Source organism: Bufo bufo, chromosome 4 (assembly GCF_905171765.1).
Source record: "Bufo bufo chromosome 4, aBufBuf1.1, whole genome shotgun sequence".
Taxonomy (NCBI): Eukaryota; Metazoa; Chordata; class Amphibia; order Anura; family Bufonidae; genus Bufo; species Bufo bufo.
The window spans coordinates 596,942,699-596,970,426 of record NC_053392.1 but is presented as its reverse complement, the minus strand read 5'-3'; the positions used below and the strand labels follow the sequence as shown (position 1 = coordinate 596,970,426).

Sequence of the window (27,728 nt, the reverse complement as noted above, 5' to 3'; positions counted from 1 at the left end):
CTTAGAATTATAGAAGTAATTCTTCAAAATTTTTAAGAAAATTTCCAAAACCCACTTTTTTTTAAGGACCAGTTGAGGTCTGAAGTCACTTTGTGGGGGTTACATAGTGAAAACCCCCATAAATTACCAAATTGTAGAAACTACACCCCTCAAGTTACTCAAAACTGATTTTACAAACGTTGTTAACCCTTTAGGTGTTCCACAACAATTAAAGGAAAATGGAGATGACATTTCTAAATTTCACTTTTTTGCAGAATTTTCCATTTTAGTCCATTTTTTTCTTGAACACATCGATGGTTAACAGCCAAACAAAACTCAATATTTATTACGCTGATTCTGTGGTTTACAGAAACACCCCACATGTGGTCGTAAACTGATGTAAAAGCACACGGCAGGGCGCAGAAGGAAAGGAACTCCATACTGGTTTTTAGATGCCATGTCCAATTTGAAGCCCCCCTGATGCACCCTTTACAGTAGAAACTCCGAAAAATTTACCCCATTTTGGAAACTAGGGGATAAGGGGCCAGTTTTATTGGTACTATTTTGGGGTACATATGATTTTTAATTGCTGTATATTACGTTTTTTGTGAGGCAAGGTAACCAAAAAATTGCTGTTTTGGCACTGTTTTTATTTTTTATAACATTTATCTGACAGGGTAGATCATGTGCTATTTTTGTAGAGCAGTTTGTTATGGGTGCAATGATATCAAATATGTCTACTTTCTTTGTTTGTTTCAGTTTTACATAATAAAGCATTTTTGAAAAACAAATATGTTTTTGTGTCTCCATTCTCTGAACGCCATATTTTTTTTTATTTTTCTGCCTATCGTGTTGTGCAGGGGCTCATTTTTTGCAGGAAGAATTGACTTTTTTATTGTTACCATTTTCGGGTACATATGATTTTTTTGATCATTCATTATTACACTTTATTGGGCAAGGTGACCAAAAAATTGGTTGTTTTAGCAGTTTTTATTTATTTATTTTTACAGCGCTTACCTGAGGTATTAGGCCATGTGACATTTTTATAGAGCAGATATTTCCGGACGTGGCAATACCTATTATGTATACTTCTTATTTATTTAAGTTTTACACAATAATAGAATTTTTGAAACAAAAAAAATGAGACATAAATATTTTTTTATTTTGGGACCGATTGTCTTAGGGTCTAATTTTTGCAATATGAGGTGAGAGTTTAACCACCTCAGCCCCCTTAGCTTAAACACCCTTAATGACCAGGCCACTTTTTACACTTCTGACCTACACTACTTTCACCGTTTATTGCTCGGTCATGCAACTTACCACCCAAATGAATTTTACCTCCTTTTCTTCTCACTAATAGAGCTTTCATTTGGTGGTATTTCATTACTTTTTTTGTTATTAATCGAAATTTAAAGATTTTTTTGCAAAAAAATGACATTTTTCACTTTCAGTTGTAAAATTTAGCAAAAAAAAGACATCCATATATAAATTTTTCTCTAAATTTATTGTTCTACATGTCTTTGATAAAAAAAAAATGTTTGAGTAAAAAAAAAATGGTTTGGGTAAAAGTTATAGCGTTTACAAACTATGGTACAAAAATGTGAATTTCCGCTTTTTGAAGCAGCTCTGACTATCTGAGCACCTGTCATGTTTCCTGAGGTTCTACAATGGCCAGACAGTACAAACACCCCACAAATGACCCCATTTCGGAAAGTAGACACCCTAAGGTATTCGCTGATGGGCATAGTGAGTTCATAGAACTTTTTATTTTTTGTCACAAGTTAGCGGAAAATGATGATATTTTTTTTATTTATTTTCTTTTTTTCTTACAAAGTCTCATATTCCACTAACTTGTGACAAAAAAATAAAAACTTCCATGAACTCACTATGCCCATCACGAAATACCTTGGGGTGTCTTCTTTCCAAAATGGGGTCACTTATGGGGTAGTTATACTGCCCTGGAATTTTAGGGGCCCAAATGCGTGCGAAGTAGTTTGAAATCAAAATCTGTAAAGAATGGCCGGTGAAATCCGAAAGGTGCTCTTTGGAATGTGGGCCCCTTTGCCCACCTAGGCTGCAAAAAAGTGTCACACATCTGGTATTGCCGTACTCAGGAGAAGTTAGGCAATGTGTTTTGGGGTGTCATTTTACATATACCCATGCTGGGTGAGAGAAATATCTTGGCAAAAGACAACTTTTCCCATTTTTCTATACAAAGTTGTCATTTGACCAAGATATTTATCTCACCCAGCATGGGTATATGTAAAATGACACCCCAAAACACATTGCCCAACTTCTCTTGAGTACGGTGATACCAGATGTGTGACACTTTTTTGCAGCCTAGATGGGCAAAGGGGCCCACATTCCAAAGAGCACCTTTCGGATTTCACCGGCCATTTTTTTACAGATTTTGATTTCAAACCACTTCTCACGCATTCGGGCCCCTAAAATGCCAGGGCAGTATAACTACCCCACAAGTGACCCCATTTTGGAAAGAAGACACCCCAAGGTATTTCGTGATGGGCATAGTGAGTTCATGGAAGTTTTTATTTTTTGTCACAAGTTAGTGGAATATGAGACTTTGTAAGAAAAAAATAAAATTAAAAAAAATAATAATTTTCCACTAACTTTTGACAAAAAATAAAAAATTCTAGGAACTCTCCATGCCCCTCACGGAATACCTTGGGGTGTCTTCTTTCCAAAATGGGGTCACTTGTGGGGTAGCTATACTGCCCTGGCATTCTAGGGGCCCTAATGTGTGGTAAGTAGGTAAATGACCTGTGAAATCCTAAAGGTGCTTTTTGGAATATGGGCCCCTTTGCCCACCTAGGCTGCATAAAAGTGTCACACATGTGGAATCGCCGTATTCAGGAGAAGTTGGGCAATGTGTTTTAGGGTGTCTTTTTACATATACTCATGATGGGTGAGGGAAATATCTCGGCAAAAGACAACTTTTCCCATTTTTTATACAAAGTTGGCATTTGACCAAGATATTTATCTCACCCAGCATGGGTATATGTAAAATGACACCCCAAAACACATTGCCAAACTTCTCCTGAGTACGGCGATACCAGATGTGTGACACTTTTTTTCAGCCTAGATGCGCAAAGGGGCCCACATTTCTTTTATGAGGGCATTTTTAGACATTTGGATCCCAGACTTCTTCTCACGCTTTAGGGCCCCTAAAATGCCAGGGCAGTATAAATACCCCACATGTGACCCCATTTTGGAAAGAAGACACCCCAAGGTATTCAATGAGGGGCATGGCGAGTTCATAGAATTATATATTTTTTGGGCACAAGTTAGCGGAAATTGATTTTTATTTTTTTTTCTCACAAAGTCTCCCTTTCCGCTAACTTGGGACAAAAATTTCAATCTTTCATGGACTCAATATGCCCCTCACGGAATACCTTGGGGTGTCTTCTTTCCGAAATGGGGTCACATGTGGGGTATTTATACTGCCCTGGCATTCTAGGGGCCCTAAAGCGTGAGAAGAAGTCTGGAATATAAATGTCTAAAATTTTTTACGCATTTGGATTCCTTGAGGGGTATGGTGACTTCATGTGAGATTTCATTTTTTGACACAAGTTAGTGGAATATGAGACTTTGTAAGAAAAAAATAATAATATTCCGCTAACTTGGGCCAAAAAAATGTCTGAATGGAGCCTTACAGGGGGGTGATCAATGACAGGGGGGTGATCAATGACAGGGGGGTGACCAGGGAGGCTATATGGGGTGATCACCCCCCTGTCATTGATCACCCCCCTATAAGACTCCATTCAGATGTCTGTATGTGTTTTGCGGATCCGATCCATGTATCCGTGGATCCGTAAAAAACATACGGACATCTGAATGCAGCCTTACAGGGGGGTGATCAATGACAGGGGGGTGACCAGGGAGTCTATATAGGGTGATCACCCCCCTGTCATTGATCACCCCCCTATAAGGCTCCATTCAGATGTCCGTATGTGTTTTGTGGATCCGATCCATGTATCCGTGGATCCGTAAAAAACATACGGACATCTGAATGCAGCCTTACAGGGGGGTGATCAATGACAGGGGTTGATCAATGACAGGGGGGTGACCAGGGAGTCCATATGGGGTGATCACCCCCCCTGTCATTGATCCCCCCCCTATAAGGCTCCATTCAGATGTCCGTATGTGTTTTGCGGATCCGATCCATGTATCCGTGGATCCGTAAAAAACATACGGACGTCTGAATGGAGCCTTACAGGGGGGTGATCAATGACAGGGGGGTGATCAATGACAGGGTGGTGATCAATGACAGGGGGGTGATCAGGGAGTCTATATGGGGTGATCACCTCCGTCATTGATCACTCCCCTGTAAGGCTCCATTCAGACGTCCGTATGTGTTTTGCGGATCCGATCCATCTATCAGTGGATCCGTAAAAATCATACGGACGTCTGAATGGAGCCTTACAGGGGGGTGATCAATGACAGGGGGGTGATCAATGACAGGGGGGTGATCAGGGAGTCTATATGGGGTGATTAGGGGTGATCAGTGGTTCATAAGGGGTTAATAAGAGACAGGGGGGGCGGGTGTAGTGTAGTGGTGTTTGGTGCTACTTTACTGAGCTACCTGTGTCCTCTGGTGGTCGATCCAAACAAAAGGGACCACCAGAGGACCAGGTAGCAGGTATATTAGACGCTGTTATCAAAACAGCGTCTAATATACCTGTTAGGGGTTAAAAAAAATCGCATCTCCAGCCTGCCAGCGAACGATCGCCGCTGGCAGGCTGGAGATCCACTCGCTTACTTTTCGTTCCTGTGAACGCGCGCGCCTGTGCGCGCGCGTTCACATGAAATTTCGCATCTCGTGAGAGGACGCGTATATGCGTCCAGGAGGAATCAATCAACCACCTCCAGGACGCGGCGCTGCGTTCGGCGGTCCGGAGGTGGTTAATTGGTACTATTTTGGGGGGCATACGCCTTTGATCGCTTGGTGTTGCAATTTTTTTTATGCAAGGTGACAAAAAATGGCATTTTTTTTGGCACTGTTTTTTTTTTTTATGATGTTCACCTGGGGGGTTAGGTCATGTGACAGTTTTATAGAGCTGGTTATTACGGACGTGGCGATACAAAATATGTATACTTTTTTAATTTATTTCACTTTAACACAATAATAGCATTTTTGAAACAAAAAAAAAATATGTTTTAATTTCTCTATGTTCTGAGAGTAATGTTTTTTTGAGCGATTTTCTTATGTAGGGGGCTAATTTTTTGCGGGATGAGGTACGGTTTTATTAGTACCATTTTGTGGGACATACGCATTTTTGATCACTTGGAGTTGTACTTTTTGTGATGAAAGGTGACAAAAATGGCTTTTTTTGACACAGTTTTTATTTATTTATCTTATCGGACGGGGTGGATCATGTGATATATTTATAGAGCCGGTTGTTAAGGACGGGGCAATACCAAATATGTCTTTTATTTAATTTTTTCTATTTTTAACATTTTTTCTAATTACTTAATTGGGAATTTTTTTTTTTTACATGTGTAACCTTTTTAAATTTTTAAAACACTTTATTTTTTATTTTTTTTTTATTTTACACTTTGCGTCCCCTATAAGGGACATTTAACTTCATATTATTTTTTTTTTTTCACTATTGATTTCTCCTGACATAGTAGCCCAATTTACAGGGGAAATACACCCCCCAGAGAGGCTGTACAGCAGAATACAACGATGTACAGCCTCAGTGCAGGGCTGATGGAAGTCTGTAGAAGACCCGACAGCTCCTGCACTCTCCTGGCCCTGGTGTTGACCACCGGGCCGGGACAGGAAGCGCATTAGCATGTATATACAGCGATCTAGAAGACAGGGACACCTGGGAACTGTCCCTGCCTTCTTTCTGGGATGGCGTGCAGCTGCCATCTCTGAATGGACGTTCCAGAACGTCCATTCAGAGATACAGTCACGGCCGTAAATGTTGGCACCCCTGACATTTTTCAAGAAAATGAAGTGTTTTTAACAGAAAAGTATTTCAGTAACACATGTTTTGCTATACACATGTTTATTCCCTTTGTGCGTATTGGAACAAAACCAAAAAAGGGAGGAAAAAAAGCAAATTGAACACAATGTCACACCAAACTCCAAAAATGGGCTGGACAAAATTATTGGCACCCTTTCAAAATTGTGGATAAATAAGATTGTTTCAAGCATGTGCCGCTCCTTTAAACTCACCTGGGGCAAGTAACAGGTGTGGGCAATATAGAAATCACACATGAAAGCAGATAAAAAGGAGAGACGTTCACTTAGTCTTTGCATTGTGTGTCTGTGTGCGCCACACTAAGCATGGACAACAGAAAGAGGAGAAGAGAACTGTCTGAGGACTTGAGAACCAAAATTGTGGAAAAATATCAACAATCTCAAGTAGGGCTGCAACGATTAATCGACTTTATCGATAATATTCGATAACTGGATTAGTTGTCGACGAATCCAGTTATCAAATAATCGCCGATTTGTTGCTATGCGGGCGGGCGGCTTACTTTAAATCAGTGCATCTTTATTTTACCTTACAATGAAGCTCCAGTAACAGGCAGAGCGGGCGGCAGCGAAACGTCACTTACTCACGTGACGCGCCTGCTCCGCCTGCTTCATTCATAAAGTGGGCGGAGCAGGCGCATCACATGAGTGAGTGACGTTACACCGCCGCCCGCTCTGCCTGTTACTGGAGCTTCATTGTAAGGTAATAAAGATGCGCTGAGTAAAAGTTACTGCCAGAATAGTCTGCTGTGAGCAACGGGGTCGGGGCTGTTAAGGGGAGGGGGATCTGTGGATGGCACTGTTATGGGGAGGGGGATCTGTGCACTGTTATGGGAGGGGGATCTGTGCACTGCTATGGGGAGGGGGATCTGTGGATGCCACTGTTATGGGGAAGGGGATCTGTGGATGGCACTGTTATGGGGAGGGGGAATCTGTGCACTTATGGGGAGGGGGATCTGTGCACTGTTATGGGGAGGGGGATCTGTGCACTGTTATGGGGAGGGGGATCTGTGGATGACACTGTTATGAGGGAGATATGTGGATGACACATATAGCATAAGATGCTATCTAGTGTCATCTATAGATCCCCCACATATCAGTGTCATCCACAGATCCCCCTACCCATAACAGTGCCATCCACAGATCCCCCTTAACCATAACAGTGCACAGATCCCCCTTAACCATAACAGTGCACAGATCCCCCTTAACCATAACAGTGCACAGATCCCCCTTAACCATAACAGTGCACAGATCCCCCTCCCATAACAGTGCCATCCACAGATCCTCCTCCCCATAACAATGCCATCCACAGATCCCCCTCTCCATAACAGTGCACAGATCCCCCTCTCCATAACAGTGCACAGATCCCCCTCTCCATAACAGTGCACAGATCCCCCTCTCCATAACAGTGCACAGATCCCCCTCCCCATAACAGTGCACAGATCCCCCTCCCCATAACAGTGCACAGATCCTCCTCCCAATAACAGTGCACAGATCCTCCTCCCAATAACAGTGCACAGATCCTCCTCCCAATAACAGTGCACAGATCCCCCTCCCCATAACAGTGCCATCCACAGATCCCCTCCCCATAACTGTGCCATCCACAGATCCCCTCCCCATAACAGTGCCATCCACAGATCCCCTCCCCATAACAGTTCCATCCACAGATCCCCTCCCCATAACAGTGCCATCCACAGATCCCTTCCCCATAATAGTGCCATCCACAGATCCCCTCCCCATAACAGTGCCATCCACAGATCCCCTCCCCATAACAGTGCCATCCACACATCCCCTCCATAACAGTGCCATCCACAGATCCCCCCCATAACAGTGCCATCCACAGATCCCCCCATAACAGTGCCATCCACAGATCCCCCCATAACAGTGCCATCCACAGATCCCCCCCATAACAGTGCCATCCACACATCCCCTCCATAACAGTGCCATCCACAGATCCCCCCCCCCCATAACAGTGCCATCCACAAATCTCCCTCCATAACAGTGCCATCCACAGATCTCCCTCCATAACAGTGCCATCCACAGATCCCCCCTCCATAACAGTGCCATCCACAGATCCCCCCCCATAACAGTGCCATCCACAGATCCCCCCTCCATAACAGTGCCATCCACAGATCTCCCTCCATAACAGTGCCATCCACAGATCCCCCCTCCATAACAGTGCCATCCACAGATCCCCCCCATAACAGTGCCATCCACAGATCCCCCCTCCATAACAGTGCCATCCACAGATCCCCCTCCATAACAGTGCCATCCACAGATCCCCATCCATAACAGTGCCATCCACAGATCCCCCCTCCATAACAGTGCCATCCACAGATCCCCCCCCCATAACAGTGCCATCCACAGATCCCCCCCATAACAACGCCATCCACAGATCCCCCCATAACAGTGCCATCCACAGATTCCCCCCATAACAATGCCATCCACAGATCCCCCATAAGTGTCATCCACAGATCCCCCCATAACAGCGCCATCCACAGATCCTCCATAATAGTGTCATCCACAGATCCCCCATAACAGTGCCATCCACAATTTGTTTTAATATGGCCTTAGAACATAATTTTTTCAAGTAAAATCATATAAACCCCTTTGTTTGTCATTTTTGTGTTTTTTCCCGATCAATCTATGAAATTATCGACAACTAATCGATTATTCAAATAATCGTAAGCTGCAGCCCTGATCTCAAGGTTACAAGTCCATCTCCAGAGATCTAGATTTGTCTTTGTCCACAGTGCGCAACATTATCAAGAAGTTTGCAACCCATGGCACTGTAGCTAATCTCCCTGGGCGTGGACGGAAGAGAAAAAATGATGTAAGGTGTCAACGCAGGATAGTCCGGATGGTGGATAAGCAGCCCTAAACAAGTTCCAAAGATATTCAAGCTGTCCTGCAGGCTCAGGGAGCATCAGTGTCAGCGCCAACTATCCGTCGACATTTAAATTAAATGAAACGCTATGGCAGGAGACTATCACGGTCGGCGTGGCTATCACATACGTGACACAGAGGGAGGGAACGAGGAAGGCCCTGCCCAAGTGAGAGGGAAGATGGTGACCCCTGACTCACCTGGCGGCTGGCACCTGGCTGCCCTGACGTCCCTAGACGGGTTCCTCACCCGTACGCCGATCACGTGCCTAAAGCCCTGGCTTTCCCTGAGCTGAGCCCTAGGTAGTGAACAGGGCGATGGGAACACTAGTCCGCACCACTAACTCTAAGGGAAAACACCAAGGGGAGGACAGACAACACAGACTCAACATATATTCCCAGGTGGGCGACAACAGGAGACAACAATAAGCCAAACAGGGATCCGGAGGGTAGCACACAGGAACAACAACCAGGATTAACCACTCCAGTGGGTCAGTATAGATGTCCAGGCAGGAAGCTCTATAACTGGCAACTAGAGAAGTGTGAGGGGAGAATATAAGGAGGTAGGGAGTGGCAGACACGAAACAGCTGAGGAGGAGAAGCTACGGATCCCTGAGAGAGACAAAAAGGATAGCAAGGCAAACACAGAAAACAATAACTAAGAAACACCATGATCTTTAGATATAGAGCGCGCAGCCACCCGCTGCGACTTCCTGACCCCGGGTATAACGGAGTCAGACGTGGCTCTTGATACCCTCGTGACAGTACCCCCCCTTTCATGAGGGGCCTCAGGACACTCAGGACCAGGTCTCTCCGGATGAGAGGCATGGAAAGTCTGAATTAACCTGTTGGCGTTCACCTCTGACGCTGGAACCCACATTCTTTCCTCGGGACCGTAACCCCTCCAATGCACAAGATACTGAAGAGAGCGGCGGACCCGACGAGAATCAACAATTCTGGCTATTTGAAACTCCAGATTACCATCCACAATAACAGGAGGAGGTGGCAGCGGCGATGGTTCTAGAGGTGGAACATACTTCTTGAGTAACGATTTATGGAAGACGTTATGGATCTTAAAAGTCTGAGGTAGCTCCAGGCGAAAAGCCACAGGGTTAATGACGGCTACTATTTTATAGGGACCAATGAACCTAGGACCCAGTTTCCAAGAAGGAACCTTCAACTTAATATTCCTAGTAGACAACCACACATAGTCATTCACTCCTAGGTCCAGACCTGGCGACCGTTTCTTATCGGCCATGCATTTATATTTACCACTCATCTTTTTCAAGTTAACTTGCACCTTCTGCCATACCGATGAAAGAGATGAAGAAAACCTTTCCTCTTCGGGAACCCCAGAAGACCCCCCCTCTTTGAAAGTACAAAATTGGGGATGAAAACCGTATGCACCAAGGAATGGTGACTTGCCAGTGGACTCCTGATAATGATTATTTATGGCAAACTCAGCTAACGGTAAGTATGATGACCACAACTCTTGGTTTTCAGACACAAAACACCTTAAATATGTTTCTAGGTTTTGGTTGGTACGCTCAGTCTGTCCATTCGACTGAGGATGGAAAGCTGAGGAAAAGGACAAGTGAACCCCCAAACGGGAACAAAAAGCTTTCCAAAAGTTAGAAATAAACTGGGTTCCCCGATCCGAAACCACATCGGAAGGGACCCCGTGAAGCTTCACGATTTCACTGATAAACACCTGAGCGAGAGTTTTAGCATTAGGAAGTGCGGGTAGCGCAATAAAGTGTACCATTTTGCTAAACCTGTCTACTACTACCAAGATAACTGTTTTACCCGCCGACAACGGTAAGTCAGTGATGAAATCCATAGACAGATGTGTCCATGGCCTATTGGGAATGAAAAGTGGCAATAAAGACCCTGCTGGACGTGTATGAGAGACTTTTGCGCGTGCACAAGTAGAACAAGTAGACACGAAATCCATTACATCCTGACGCAACCTTGGCCACCAAAAACGACGAGATAAAAGCTCCAAGGTTGCTTTACTACCCGGGTGTCCAGCAAGTGCCGAATTATGATGTTCTTTTAATAATTCAAGACGCAGGTTTAACGGTACAAACAATTTCTCTGAGGGGCAAGAGGCCGGGGCGTCCCCCTGAGCCTCTAACACCTTTCCCTCTAGAACAGAGTGTACAGCAGAGACAACCACTCCTCTTTGTAAAATAGGTACCGGATCACAAACATTACCCCCTCCAGGGAAACTACGAGATAATGCGTCTGCCTTGGTATTTTTTGCCCCAGGACGATAGGTGATTACAAAGTTAAATCTGGTAAAGAATAGCGACCACCTAGCTTGTCTAGGGGTGAGACGTTTAGCCGATTCTAGGTACAGAAGGTTCTTGTGATCCGTAATCACCGTGACGGGGTGGATTGCTCCCTCTAAGAAGTGACGCCATTCTTCAAGCGCCAGTTTAATCGCCAACAGTTCCCTATTTCCAATATCATAATTCTTCTCTGCAGAAGATAATTTTTTGGAAAAGAAAGCGCAAGGACGCCATTTGCCAGGAGACGGACCCTGAGACAATACAGCTCCCACTCCCACCTCTGACGCATCTACCTCGACAATAAAAGGCTGGGAGACATCAGGTTGAATTAGAACAGGTGCCGAGGTAAACCTCTCCTTTAGAGAGGAAAATGCATCTTTAGCGGCGTCAGACCATTTGGAAAAATCCGTCCCCTTCCTAGTCATGTCGGTAAGGGGTTTAACGATCACTGAATAATTTTTAATGAACTTTCTATAGAAATTAGCGAAACCCAAAAACCGTTGTAGGGCTTTAAGGTTCTCAGGAAGATCCCAATCTAAAATTGCCTGGACCTTCCCAGGATCCATGCGGAAACCTGAAGCAGATAATAGATATCCCAGGAACTGTAATTCCTGAACAGCGAAGACACATTTTTCAATTTTCGCATATAATTTATTCGTCCGTAGGACCTGCAGTACTTGCCTGACATGCACCTCATGTGTTTTCAGATCAGCCGAATAAATTAAGATATCATCTAGGTATATGACTACAAACCTACCGATGAGATGACTAAAAATATCATTAACGAAATGTTGGAAGACAGCAGGGGCATTGGTCAGACCGAAAGGCATAACAAGATTTTCATAATGCCCCTCAGGGGTGTTAAAAGCTGTCTTCCACTCATCCCCTTCCCTGATACGAATCAGATTGTAGGCCCCCCTAAGATCAAGTTTGGAGAACCACTTAGCACCCGCAATCTGATTAAAAAGGTCAGGAATGAGAGGAAGAGGGTATGGTTCACGGATGGTTATCTAGTTTAACTCACGGAAATCTAAGCAAGGACGCAGGCCCCCATCTTTCTTTTTAACAAAGAAAAACCCTGCAGCCACGGGTGAAGAAGAGGGTCTGATGTGTCCCTTAGCCAGACTCTCGGAGATATAATCTTTCATGGCTTGTCTCTCGGGACCCGAAAGATTATACAACCTGGACTTGGGTAATTTTGCCCCGGGAATCAGGTTAACCGGGCAATCATAAGGACGATGAGGTGGTAGTTTCTGACAACCCTTTTCAGAAAAAACGTCCTCAAAGTCCGAAATAAATGTAGGTAGGGAAGCTATGGAGGCGATTAAGCAATTGTTATTTAAGCAATTCTCTCTGCAATGCTCACTCCACTCCAATATCTCCCTGGCCTGCCAATCCACCACTGGATTGTGCGCTACCAACCAGGGAAGACCCAATACCACCGGAGAGGGAAGGTCCTCCAGAACGTAACATGAAAGACACTCATTATGGTGGTCCCCTACCCGAAGGTGTAAATTACGAACAATGTGGGTGAGGTTTCTCTGAGACAGAGGAGCAGAATCTATAGCGAATACGGGAATAGGTCTCTGCAGCGTACAGAGAGACAAACCCATAGTGCGGGCAAAATGGGCATCAATCAAGTTTACCCCTGCTCCACTGTCTAGAAAAACAGAAATAGACTCCGTCTTAACACCAAAAACAATGACCGCTGGTAACACAAATTGAGATGTTCGTATGGAGGAAACGTATACCCCCCGGCTGACATCCTCCGCACAGCCCGGGGTTAGTAGTTTTCCGACGGTCTTTTGTTTTTGAGAAAGGAGGGACAGACATTAATGAAATGACCCCTCCCCCCACAGAAAAAACAAGCCCCCCCCCTACGGTGAATCTCGGGAGGACGGACCTGACGAGAAGTTCCGCCTAGCTGCATAGGCTCATCTAAGTCAGTACAGGCTGACTGTTGCTTGGGAGAGGTAACCAATTGCTCCAGAATTTCGATCTCTCCCTAAGACGTCTATCTATTCTGATAGAGAGGGACATAACAGCATCAAGGGAAAGGGGGGTCTCATACAGCGCCAGTGCATCCTTAACCCTTTCAGATAACCCAGAGCAGAACTGACTCCTGAGAGCCGGGTCGTTCCACTGAGTATCCGTAGCCCACCTACGGAACTCTGAGCAATATTCCTCTGCTGACCGATCTCCCTGTAGGAGTCTCTGTAACTTCGACTCAGCCAGGGCGACTCGGTCAGGGTCATCATATATGAGACCCAAAGCCCCAAAAAATCCCTCCACTGACCGAAGAGCCTGAGAACCAGGGGGTAACGAGAACGCCCAGGATTGCAGATCCCCCTGAAGCAGGGAAATGACAATCCCAACCCGCTGTTCTTCATGACCTGAGGAGTAAGGGCGCAACTTAAAATATAATTTGCAGGCCTCACGGAACGTTGCAAATTTGTCCCTTCCCCCAGAAAATCTGTCGGGAAGAGCAACCTTGGGTTCAGTGACAACCTGGTTACCCATAGCAACCGCTGGGGGTGCGGTCTGCTGCATTTGCTGCTGTTGTTGGAGAACAGACGCCTTCAATCCTGCCACCTCCAAAGACAGGCTTTGAAGCTGTTCTGCCAAGGCATCAATAGGATCCATATTGGATTCTAAGTAGAGAGAGAAAAAAAAAAACAACAAACAAAAAATTTAAAAAAAATTATTTATTTTTTCTCAAAAAGTAAGGGCCAGTTATAATATCACGGTCGGCGTGGCTATCACATACGTGACACAGAGAGAGGGAACGAGGAAGGCCCTGCCCAAGTGAGAGGGAAGATGGTGACTCCTGACTCACCTGGCGGCTGGCACCTGGCTGCCCTGACGTCCCTAGACGGGTTCCTCACCCGTACGCCGATCACGTGCCTAAAGCCCTGGCTTTCCCTGAGCTGAGCCCTAGGTAGTGAACAGGGCGATGGGAACACTAGTCCGCACCACTAACTCTAAGGGAAAACACCAAGGGGAGGACAGACAACACAGACTCAACATATATTCCCAGGTGGGCGACAACAGGAGACAACAATAAGCCAAACAGGGATCCGGAGGGTAGCACACAGGAACAACAACCAGGATTAACCACTCCAGTGGGTCAGTATAGATGTCCAGGCAGGAAGCTCTATAACTGGCAACTAGAGAAGTGTGAGGGGAGAATATAAGGAGGTAGGGAGTGGCAGACACGAAACAGCTGAGGAGGAGAAGCTACGGATCCCTGAGAGAGACAAAAAGGATAGCAAGGCAAACACAGAAAACAATAACTAAGAAACACCATGATCTTTAGATATAGAGCGCGCAGCCACCCGCTGCGACTTCCTGACCCCGGGTATAACGGAGTCAGACGTGGCTCTTGATACCCTCGTGACAGAGACCCAGGAGGACCCCACTGCTGACAAAGAGACATAAAAAAGCAAGACTACATTTTGCAAAAATGAACTTGAGTAAGCCAAAATCCTTCTGGAAAAAACGTCTTGTGGACAGATGAGACCAAGCCAGAGCTTTTTGGTAAAGCACTTCATTCTACTGTTTACCGAAAACGGAATGAGGCCTACAAAGAAAAGAGCACAGTACCTACAGTGAAGTATGGTGGAGGGTCATTGATGTTTTGGGGTTGTTTTGCTGCCTCTGGCACTGGGTGCCTTGAATGTTTGCAAGGCATCATGAAATCTGAGGATTACCAACGGATTTTGGGTCGCACTGTAGAGCCCAGTGTCAGAAAGCTGGGTTTGCGTCCGAGATCTTGGGTCTTCCAGCAGGACAATGACCCCAAACATACGTCAAAAAGCACCTAGAAATGGATGGCAACAAAGCGCTGGAGAGTTCTGAAGTGGCCAGCAATGAGTCCAGATCTAAATCCCATTGAACACCTGTGGAGAGATCTTAAAATTGCTGTTGGGAAAGGCACCCTTCCAATAAGAGAGACCTGGAGCAGTTTGCTATGGAAGGGTGGTCCAAAATTCTGGGTGAGAGGTGTCAGAAGCTTATTGATGGTTATAGAAGCGACTGATTTCAGTTACTTTTTCCAAAGGGTGTGCAACCAAATATTAAGATTTTTTGAGTTTGGTGTGACATTATGCCCAATTTGCTTTTTTTCCTTCCTTTTTTGGTTTTGTTACAATACACACAAAGGAAATAAACGTGTATAGCAAAACATGTGTTACTGCAATACTTTTCTGTGAGAAATACTTCATTTTCTTGAAAAATTTCAGGGGTGCCAACATTTACGGCCATGACTGTAAACATCCGCCCATAGGATGTTTATATCCTATGGGCGGATGTGAAGTGGTTAAATTACCATCATTTTCTAGTAAACTGTTGTAGGTTAGCAAAGTTTGTAACATCAGTTTTGAATAATTTGAGGGGTTTAGTTTCTAAAATGGGGTAATTTATGAGTGGTTTCTACTATGTAAACCCCTCAAAATCCCTTTATAACTGAATTGGTGCTTAAAAAAGCTATTCTGGATATGTGAAATTTAGATTTTTTTTAACCACTTCCCATCTGGGCCATTTGCCCCCTTCCTGACCAGGCCTAATTTTGCAAAACTGACCTATCTCACTTTATGTGGTAATAACTTTGGAACGCCTTTATTTATCCAAGTCATTCAGAGACTGTTTTCTCGTGACACATTGTACTTCATGATAGTCATAAATTTGAGTCAATATATTTCACCTTTATTTATGAAAAAATCCCAAATTTACCAAAAATTTTGAAAAATTTTCAATTTTATAAATTTCAATTGCTCTGCTTTTTAAACAGAAAGTGATACCTCATAAAAAATGTATTACTTAACATTCCCCATATGTCTACTTTATGTTGGCATCATTTTGGAAATGTCATTTTATTTTTTTAGGACGTTAGAAGGCTTAGAAGTTTAGAAGCAATTCTTCACATTTTTAAGAAAATTGCCAAAACCCACTTTTTAAGGACCAGTTCAGGTCTGAAGTCACTTTGTGGGGCCTACATAGTGGATACCCCCATAAATGACCCCATTGTAGAAACTACACCCCTCAAGTTACTTAAAACCGATTTTACAAACTTTGTTAACCCTTTAGGTGTTCCACAAGAATTAAAGGAAAATGGAGATCAAATTTTAAAATTTCACTTTTTTGGAAGATTTTCCATTTTAATCCAATTTCTTCTTTAACACATCGATGGTTAACAGCCAAACAAAACTCAATATTTATTACCTAGATTCTGCGGTTTACAGAAACACCCCACATGTGGTCATAAACTGCTGTATGGGCACATGGCAGGGCGCAGAAGAAAAGGAACTCCACATGGCTTTTAGATGCTATGTCCCATTTGAAGCCCCCTGATGCACCCTTACAGTAGAAACTCCCAAAAAGTGACCCCATTTTGGAAACTAGGTAATAAGGTGCCAGTTTTATTGGTACTATTTTTGGGTACATATGATTTTTTGATTATTAATTATAACACTTTATGGGGCAAGGTGACCAAAAAATTTGTTGTTTTAGCACAGTTTTTATTTATTTATTTTTACAGCGTTCACTTGAGGGGTTCAGTCAAGTGACATTTTTATAGAGCAGATTGTTACGGACGTGGCGATACCTAATATGTATACTTTTTCTTATTTATTAAAGTTTTACCCAACAATAGCCTTTTTGAAACAAAAAAATTGTTTTAATGTGTCCATGTTCTGAGAGCTATAGTTTTTTTATTTTTTGAGAGATTTTCTTATGTAGGGGCTCATTTTTGCTGGATGAGGTGACAGTTTTATTGGTACCATTTTGTGGGACATACGCCTTTTTGATCACTTGGTGTTGCACTTTTTGTGATGTAAGGTGACAAAAATTGCTTGTTTTGACACAGTTTTTATTTTTTTATTTTTACGGTGTTCACCCGAGGGTTTAGTTCATGTGATATTTTTATAGAGCTGGTTTTTACGGACGTGGCAATACCTAATATGTATACTTTTTTTTATTTATTTCACTTTAACACAATAATAGCATTTTTGAAACCAAAAAAAAAGATGTTTTAGTGTCTCCATGTTCTAAGAGCTATAGTTTTTTATTTTTTTAGAGATTTTCTTATGTAGGGGCTCATTTTTTGCGGGATGAGGTGACTGTTTTATTGGTACCATTTTGTGGGACATACGCCTTTTTGATCACTTGGTGTTGCACTTTTTGTGATGTAAGGTGACAAAAATGGCTTTTTTTGACAGTTATTTATTTTTATTTTTTATGGTGTTTATTGGACTGGGTCAATTATGTGATATATTTATAGAGCCGACCGTCACGGACGCGGCAATACCAAATATGTCTATTTTATTTTATTTTTTCTATTTTTTAATGATTTTTTTTATTCCTTACTTGGGGAATTTTTTTTTTTTACATGTGAAAACGTAATTTATTTATTTTTTTTACATTTTATTTTAATTTTTTTATTTTACACTTTGCATCCCCCATAAGGTCATACAAGACCTCTGGGGGACATTTAACTTCACTTTTTTTTTTTTCACTGTTGATTTCTCCTGTAACTGGGGCTGACATAGTAGCTCCAGTTACAGGAGAAATGCACCCCCCAGAGAGGCTGTACAGCAGTATACTTTGCTGTACAGCCTCAGTGCAGGGCTGATCAAGGTCTCTGGAGACCTGACAGCTCCTGCACTCTCCCGGCTCAGACAGTCACATGTCCTGGAGATCGTGCTGATTGGACTCCAGTGAAAACAGCTGCTGGGTGAGTGAGTGTAAATGTTCCGATCTCCCTCTCCTGCTATCACTAATGAGAGGGAGACAGTACAAGCCTTTCTGAGCGCTGTAACTGCAGATTACAGCGCTCACAACACATGCTCTGGAGACTATGCTGATTTGTCTCCAGTGTAAACAGCTGCTGGGGGATCGCTGGTGGGGTGTGAATGTACCGATCTCCCTCTCCTGCCAGCGCTACAGAGAGGGAGATGGTACAAGCATTTCAGAGCGCTGTAACTGGAAATTACAGGGCTCACATGCCCTGGAGACCATGCTGATCGGTCTCCAGGGCTTACAGTTAAGAATTATGATCGCGATGCCTAGTTTAAATACCGATCTCCCTCTCTGACTGGCAGTAATAAGAGGGAGATGGTAGATGCATTTGTGATCGCTCTGACTGCTTGTCAGAGCGATCAAAAGCCTAGAGACCAGGAAAAAAGGTCTCAGTGTAAAGATCCATGTTCTTGGCTGTCAGGAGGCAGCTTAGTCACGGAGTTTCTATGTACAGGGGCAGAGCACAGGGGGGAAAGCTGCAAGACGTTTTAAAACGTGCTTTCAGAAATAGAGATCCACCTCCTGGACGTTTATAGTCAATGGGCAGACGGGAGGTGGTTAATAAGTTAAGGAAAAAATTATTGACCCAATTTTGCCGCTAACATGAAGTACAATCTCAGAATCGGTTAAATAAGTAAAACTATTCCAAAGTTATTACCACATAAAGTGAGATATGTCCGATTTGCAAAAATGGGCCTGGGCAGGAAGGTGAAAACTGGCCTGGGGTAGAAAGAGTTAATATATGCAAATAAGCCTCTCGGAGCAACGGGGGTGTTGCCCTTACACCTAGAGGGTCCTCCTTTCTGCACCTGCCACGTCCATTTCACTGTCATTGACAGGGTCAGGTGTGATTACGTCTTCACTGCCAGGTCCTGTCAATCAAAGTGAAAAGGGCGTGGCAGGTGCAGAAAGGAGGAGCCTCTAGGTAAAAAGGCAACACCCCCGTTACTCCTGGAGGTTCATTTGCATATAATAAAACATAATTATCTCAGCAGTCCGGGCACATATCAACATGGGACGAACACAGATGCCTTCAGCTGCCAAGCGCACATGTACCAGGTCAGCCTGTGTCACAGGTACCAATCTGCTGACAGATGCCCTTTATTCTTGTGATTCCAACTGATAGGACGAGGGCAGTCTGAGCTCTAGATCTATGAAGTGATCTACCAGATTACAGCTTTAGGCTACTTTCATACCAGCGTTTTCAATTCCGCTATTGAGATCCGTCATATGATAAAAACTCTTCAGTTTGGTCTCCATTCATTGTCAATGGGGACAAAACTGAACTGAACGAAACAGAGTCACCAAAATTCATTCTGTACCATTTGGTTCCTCTCCCATCGCGGACAGAATAACACTGCAAGCAGCGTTTTTCTGTCCGCGATGTGGTTGCGGAGCAAGACGAATCCGTCCTGACACACAATGTAAGTCAATAGGGACGGATCCGTCCCCCATTGACTTTCAATAGTGTTCATGACGGATCCGTCATGGCTATAGAAGACATAATACAACCAGATCCGCTCATGACGGATGCATACGGTTGTATTATTGTAACAGAAGTGTTTCTGCAGATCCATGACGGATCCGCAAAAAACGCTAGTGTGAAAGTAGCCTTATACTGGTATTACCGCTGTGACCTGTAACTGACTATAGTGGTAATATGAAGGTGTGACATGCTTTGACCTGAAACATGGAGGAACTGCCTTGATAGACTTTATTATCTCCTCTAGTGTTTCCTTTTCTTATCTCCAGTAATTGTATTTTACATGGGATTTTCTATGATTTTACATCGGTTCATCTTCTTTCCATTCAGGTTCCTACAATCTAGGATCTGCTCTGTGGATATCTCCTATGTAAGATCATTCTCCTGATTGACCCATCAAGGATGGATAGGGATGGGGACAAGATGGCAGAGAGTATAATAAATCTCACCCTAGAGATCCTCCTCCGCTTACTAGAGAGGTGAGAGATTCTGATAATGTCACATTACATCATCTTATCTATGTTACTAACAGATGGACATGACTGGAGAGGTGAAGGACTCTGGAGATGTATGGCGTGATATTTATTACTGCGTCTCTCCATAACCAGGCATACACAATAGTGAAGAAGACCTCAAGTGAGCATTGTCAGGCCCCGGTATCTGAAGGACGGGGAGGAATCCTGAGCCCAATATCCAGGCCGACACCTCACATCCCGATACATGAGAAAGTCAACAGAGAGAAGATCCTAGAGCTCACCAACAAGATCATTGAGCTTCTGACTGGAGAGGTGACATCGCTGGGAATGCCGGGACATTATACAGTAACACTATGAAGAGATCTGGGTGATGACTGTATCATTGTGTTGTCAGGTTCCTATAAGGTGTCATGATGTCGCTGTCTATTTCTCCACGGAGGAGTCTGAGTATTTAGAAGGACACAAAGATCTGTACAAGAACGTTATGATGGAGGATCACCAGCCACCAAGTAAAAGACATGACTAAATACACACATCCTCTCACTAGTTATATGTCAGAAATTAATTGTCACCATATGTGTAGTATACGGGAGTTGTAATACCCGTTACTACCAAAGGTCACTTGGTGTGCTGTCGTCCCTCCTTAATATTGGGGAGTTGTTGTATGCCAGTTTTATAAAATGTAATGTAATGTGTGTATTTCCCCGTCACTGAAACTTGCACTTACAGGCCTGCTAGGGGTGTCATTCCTACTTCTAGTCCATAGAGGGAGCTAGGGAGCCCTAGTTTATATAAGGTCAGTCAGGGAAGTGCAAGGCAGACGGAGTCTAGTATCTGTAACCTACAGTTGGAGTTTAGACTATGTCTGAGACAAGTCCAGGCCTGAAGCCTGCTGTTCAGGAGAAGATTCCCTCCTGAATACCCATATGCAGAAGCAGGAACATCTTAGCCTAAGGGCCTGAGGAACCATTCAGAAGCTAGGAGAGACTGAGGCAAAGATCAGAGGAGCCAGAGGTACTAAGAAAGACAGAGGAGGTACTTATCTAAGCTATAGCCAAGGATATAAAGCCAGACTTAGGTTAATGGGCCTTGGTGGAGGATTGCTACATTCCAGGATCAGACAGAGTTAGAGTGCAAGCTCCTTTGCTGCAAATCCTGTGTTCAACACTCTGTAATAACCCTGCTGTACTGTATTGCCTGTATCGACCGAATTGCCAAATCGACTGTATGCTGAGGAACTGCGTTTCCAATATTGTCTCTGCCTGCAAACTACTAAAGTTGAAGTTCTGTTTAAGACTACGTTTCCTCAATTTATTCCTGCATCCGCAAACGGCGTGCCACCGTTTACTTGGCACTGGCGTCACAAACTATTTCTACCTATACCTGCCCTTGCAGAGAGTCAGCTGTACCAGGTTAGTGTATATTGCACTACATCACCCAGAAACACCTACTGCACACAACTTGAGTACGCTGCATATGTTTTTCCTACAGTTAAAGAAGAGAGAACAACTCCCAGCCCTCTTCCTCTACAGGATGAGAGATGTCCCAGTCCTCTTTTTCTACAGGATGAGAGATATCCCAGTCCTTTTCTTCTACAGGATGAGAGATGTCCCAGTCCTCTTCTTCTACTTGATGAGAGATGTCCTAGTCCTCTTCTTCTACAGGATGGTTCAAATCATTCCATATGATGATCAGATAGATGGAAATAAGGTCTCATGAAAGGTTCCCTATGATCTGTAGAAGTGCTGTGAAGATCTTGTGTTCAGTCTTGTTTTATAAACCAGTATTATATGTTTTATCCTTGTATAATGAGAAAGGTAGAGATGGCAGGATTACAGCTAACTATAGACCTTACATGTTGTCTGGATCTTCTCACAGTTTTCTGGTCAGTAGAGACCGCTGGTTGGAATAAGGAACCAACTAGATGCATATATACAGGAGACCTGCAGATATTTTTGGGTCAGACAATGAAACTTGGCACATGTAGATCCACTGTGTCTCTTGAACAGATCTGACATGGTTCTGCTCCAAAGTGTGTTATCTAAGTGACCCCCTTCCCTCCACTTTATCCCCTGTACAGGGATCTGGACTTTGTTGCAGGGGAACCACTAGGCTGCTGCACTTGAAGTAGTTTCTGTACAAGTGACTGGTGACTCACGTTGTCAGGAAAGGCAGAACACATGCAGTCCGATAAATGGTCCGTTGTCAGGGCAAGCAGCTTATGATCAGAACGGAGATCAGGCAAGGGTCAGGTCAGACAGCAAAAGGTCCAATCTAGAAGTCAGGCAGAAGTCTGTATACAGAACAGGCAAGCAAGCTTTGCATGAGACTAGCATACTAGAACCTATTGATCAGGCTTCTTTCCATGGCTTGTAGAGATTAGAGTGCGTGCATGCCGGCCCTATAAGAGCCAGAGATAGTGTGTGCACACATGACCTATGGGCAGAGAAGGTCATTATCGGCAGGAAGCAGGCCTCAGCTTGTGTGGGAGGACAGCGTTATTCCAGCAGCCGGGACCACTGGGAAGGGAGAGAGGGATGTCTGTGGGACTGGACTACTGGAGCCCTAAAGCTATGGAGCAGGTAAACCAGGCAGCAGACGTGCCCACCAGCAGGAAGGAGAGGAGCTATAGGCATGGACCGCTGCCATAGCAGATAACTCTGCTGTCATTTCATCACTTTGTCATTGTAATTAATGATTTTTTCTGGTCACATCAAACCTTCCACACGACTTCTCCATCAGTCTGCTGACTTTTACAATTTCTGTTTCACAGCTTTTAAATCTGGGTAAAGATCTGAACAATATTAAGGCTGAAGATACATATGTGAGGGGTGATGAGCAGATCATAGAGGACATTCCCACAGATAACCACCCAGGTGAGTAGTAACCACTACATAAAGCAGAGAAGACTCACAGATTTTGCTCCTTCACTGGCTACTGATGACTCATTGTATAGTCAGGTAGTGGTGGCAGTTTGGGGGTCACATATTGGACTTTCTGACAGGTTTTCCTTTATTAGCACACAATTGTTACCGATACCAGGTGTCCCACAGTATTGATCAGAAGGTTGGGGTTATCGCCCATTCTTCTACCTTCTATGAACCCTCTTTCCGTAGTACTTAGAGGCTTTACTGACACTTGTGAATTTTTGGAAATAGGAAAAGCCTTATGGTAGAGCCGAAATAAAAAAGAACTGAAATAAAAAGAGCCACCAATGAACAGTAGCAGCTGTATCTAGTAGTTCAAAAAGTAATAAATTCTTCTCTGAATGTTGGTTTGCATGAAAACTTCATTTTCACTGGAATTTTTTTATAACTGTTTCGATGCAAATACAGAGCGACCATTATTAAAAATCCATTAAAGGGAACCTGTCATCAGAAGTGGCCTATTTATTTATTGTATTTATGTTCTGCATTTATATAGCGCTATTATATTCAGCAGGGCTATACAGACGTTAGTATCACACTGTCCCCAATGGGGCTCACAATTTCATGATTTTCCTATTCCATGACGTAAAGTCATGATTTTATTAAAGACACGGAGGCGAGTATTGCTATAACTTCCTTTACTGTTACCATAGCAGCAAAGAATGAATATGTCAATCAAAAAAGAAAACCATAGTAACCGACTCCTCCCCACCATCCCAGCATATAATGACTCCACGCTCTGGGATCATCCTCTTTCTTTGAGCAGCTACTCCAACTGCAGAACTCTCCGGAAACTGGACATCCCGGACCGCAACCGACATTCTTGAACCTTAGAACCAAACTCTTCAACAGAAGGAGAAACGGTCGTTGATGGTGTAACGAAACCAACACCGTACTCTGAACCGGAATTGCAGAGAAAGCGACAACTCAGCCTGTAGGATGAAAAACAAACCGAGCTAGAATCACAAGGCAATGGAATGAAAATCAAAACATAAATTCCAAATCAGAAATAAATAGTACAGAAAACAAAGTCATAAACATAGCAATGGAATAATAAATCCACATTAAGACAACCCCAGTAAGGGTGGGAAGGGCGGGCAATACTCGCCTCCGTGTCTTTAATAAAATCATGACTTTACGTCATGGAATAGGAAAATCATGAAATTTTATCACAAGACACGGAGGCTCCTATTGCAAGTTTAAAGCTGAGAAATGACAGAATTAAAAGCATGCGTAATGGGACGAAAATAAAATTCACGAAAAGTGGAAACCCTAGACCAGTCCGCCAAGCGCATGACGTCCTCCAGACGGGCTCCTGAGACCGACATAGAGGTAGCGGAGGCACTGCGGACAGAATGGGCCGTAAAGATATTGGTGTCAATACCTGCCTGACTCATGATCTCTTTAACCCAGCGCGACAGGGTCACACTGGAGACGGGAGCATAGGGTCTCCTAAAAGATATAAACAGATTAGGAAAAGTAGGGACACGCAGGGAAGCAGTACGAGATTCATACTCCTGTAAACATGCAACCGGACAAAGTTGTGGGGACTGCCGGAAAGCAGGGTAAGAGACTGAATGGATGCCCGTCTTAGTACGTCTGGAAATGTTAAATAGAACACCTTCTGGAGTAAATGACCGCGCATCGTAGTCCAGGGCCCGGACGTCGGAAACCCTCTTACAAGAGATGAGGCATAACAACGTAACTAACTTCGCCGAAAGCTGGCGAAGGGACAACTGGTCATTAGAAAACCATGAAGATAAAAAATTCAAAACCAACCCCACATCCCAAGTTGCAGAGAATCGAGGTCTGGGAGGTCGAGACAGACGAGAGCCTTTTAATAAGCGACACACCAGAGGATGTTGACCCGCAGGACAACCCTCAAAACCCTCGTGCCTAGAGGATATCGCTGATCTGTAGAGGTTTATCGTACGATAAGCCTTACCGGAATCATACAAGGAAGACAAGAATGACAAGACTGAACTTACAGGGGCTCGAAAGGGATCCAGATCGCGCTCTCCGCACCAACGAGCCCAAGCGTCCCAGGCGGTTCGATAAGCCCGTCTGGTTCCGGGAGCCCATGCGTTTTCCAATAAGAAAACAGTTGTGTTCGAAACTCCAGACAGCGAGCCGGAACACCCGAGATCCTGCAAGCGAGAAGGCGAAGTAAACCTGCTCGAATAAGGGGGTGGGACTCCCCCGTCGGGTCTCGCAGCAGAAAGGGGAGATCCGGAAGGAGGAGAGGAGGCTGCACCAACAGGTCTAGGACCAGAGGGAACCAAGGTTGAGATCGCCACAGAGGCAGAACCAAAACCAACTCCGCCGCTTGGCGCTGAACTTGAAGGAGAACCCGAGGGATCAAAGCAAATGGAGGGAAAGCGTACATCAACGCTCCCTTCCACTGCTGCAGGAATGCGTCCACCGCTTCTGCCAGAGGATCCGGTCGCCAGCTGAAGAACCAGGATATCTGGGCGTTCAACCGGTTCGCAAATAAATCCACCGAGGGAGGACCCCAGCGAGATGATATAGTTAGGAATACCTCCTCGTCTAACTTCCAATCGCTGCTGGAATCCGAGAAGTAACGTGAGTTCCAGTCTGCCAACATATTGTGGAGGCCGGGAAGATGTTCCGCTATCACAACGATACCCTTGGCGAGGCAGAATTCCCAAAAGTCCTGAGCCAGGTAGGTCAGAACCGAGGAACGTGTTCCGCCCATCCCGTTGACGTATCGGACCGCGGAAACGTTGTCCATCCGCAGTCTGATACAGGTCGTGAGCGTGCCATTGGCGAAACTGCGAATCGCCAGAGACCCTGCCAGTAACTCCAGGCCGTTGATATGGAGACGAGACTCCTCGGAGGACCAGGGGCCTCCGGTGGAAATCCCGTTGCAGTGCGCTCCCCAACCGCGCAAGCTGGCGTCTGACTCTATGATCAAGTCCGGTACCGGACCGAATAAGGCCTTGCCATTCCAGACCGATAGGTTCTGGATCCACCACCGTAGCTCGTCCCTCGTCTCTGAGTCCAGAGTGATCATGTCCGAGTACGTGGCCCCAGACCGGAGATGGGCAATCTTGAGCCTCTGAAGGGCCTGGTAGTGCAAGGGTGCTGGGAATATGGCCTGGATAGATGACGCTAGAAGTCCTATAAGGCGTGCCAAGTGTCGCAGTGACAATTGAGGTAGGAGAAGCGCATGTCGCAATTCTTTGCGAATAGATCGGACCTTGGACAGAGGGAGATGAAGGGTCATGGAAGTGGAGTCTATTTGGAAACCCAGGAACTCCATAGACGTTGATGGTGTGAGACAAGATTTCTCCTGGTTTATGATAAAACCTAACCCTGAGAGGAGACTGGTGGCCATGGAAAGGTGTTTGTAGAGAAGGGACGGACTCTGTGCCATGATAAGAATATCGTCCAGATAAATTATCATGCGTAACCCTCTGCTGCGTAGCCAAGATACCACAGGTTTCATCACCTTGGTGAAACACCAAGGGGCGGACGAGAGGCCGAATGGTAGGCAGGTGAAGCGCCAAATTTGGTCTCCCAAAGAAAACGAAGTAGATCCCTGGAGGCGGGGGCCACCGGGACCGTGAGATACGCATCCTTGAGGTCGAGTTTGACCATCCAATCGCCCGGGATGAGCATGTCCCTCAAAAGATGGATGCCTTCCATCTTGAAGTGGCGATACTGTACCAGCGAGTTGAGGGATTTCAAATTGATAACTGGGCGCATTTGACCGCCTTTTTTCTGTACCAGAAACATATTGCTGATCACACCGGTGGTGTGAGGGGTGGTACGTTCTATCGCCTGTTTGTGGACTAAGTCCCTTAGTTCCCTGTGTAAGTGGTGTCGAAGCGACTCGGACAAGTGAATGGGATGGGGGGCGGGTAGAAGGTTTGGGGAGGCTACCAAGTCTATTGTGAAACCCTTTATGGTGTCCAGCACAGACCGGTCTGAGGTGATCTCGGACCAGGCATTGAAAAAGAGACGGAGTCTGCCCCCGACACAATCTGTTGAAGAATACAACGTTAGAACGGGTTGAGTACTTACCAACTGGTCGTCGATAGGAGGGAGCTCCACGGAAACCTCTGGAACGTCCTGTAGCGCTCCGGGAGGGGAAAAAGGAAGGTTGGTGCCTGGGATCCTGGAGCGAGGATCTATAGCTGAAGGAGCCTCTTCCCGAGCCTCGGGAATGAAAATCGGACCGGCCGGACAGACGTCCCCTAGAACTGCCGGCCCTATTGGAGAAACGGGTGTTAAATACCCTTTTCATAGATGTTTGAGCTTTGTCCAGGGCCGTGAACGCTCCGACATATCTACCCAACTCCTTTATAAAGGAGTCTCCAAATAGAAGGCCCTGGGCATTCTTGCCCGCCTCAGATAAGGCAAGGTTGGAGAGTTTTGGCTCCACCTTCATCAAAATGGCTTTCCGCCTTTCTATGGCCAAAGAGGTATTTACATTGCCAGCAATGCAGATGGCCCTCTGGATCCAGCCCCCCAATTCGATGGGGTCAACGGATCTACCCTCTGTCTTGGCGGATTCCGCCATGTCGAAGATCCTGGCAAGGGGCCCCGTGATGTCCAGGAGTTCATCCTGAACGGCCCGCAGGGCCGAATCTAGCCCTTTTTTCGGGTTAAACCTTGTTTTGGTCAGGAATTGGACCATCTTCGGGTCCACCGTAGGCGTCTCACACACCTTATTGGGAATAAGAGGGCGAGGGCATTCCGCTAGCAACTTGTTGCGGGATTCCTTACTTAAAGGAGTGCGGATTTTAGCTTCCAAATACTGAGCTACGTGAGTGGCGGGGAGCCATTCTGCGGAGCGGGGATGATGGAGCTCGTCAGGATTGAATAGAGGAGTGCCCAGGGGATCAACCAGAATGTCGTCTA

General features: G+C 44.9%; 1 protein-coding gene across 11 annotated transcripts in view; it reads left to right on the top strand.

Annotated features, from left to right (window-relative positions):
- The window catches only part of LOC120999536 (zinc finger protein OZF-like), a 2,085,412-nt gene that overhangs the window by 574,981 nt on the left and 1,482,703 nt on the right, over nucleotides 1-27,728 (top strand). Inside the window, exons 1-2 of one of the 11 annotated variants that reach the window (XM_040430487.1) lie at nucleotides 21,585-21,624; nucleotides 22,688-22,790. The exons of the other annotated variants lie outside the window; for them this stretch is intronic. The gene's annotated coding sequence lies outside the window, so the exon portion shown is untranslated. Of the gene's footprint in view, nucleotides 1-21,584; nucleotides 21,625-22,687; nucleotides 22,791-27,728 lie in introns of those variants that run through there. 11 annotated transcript variants of the gene reach the window in all.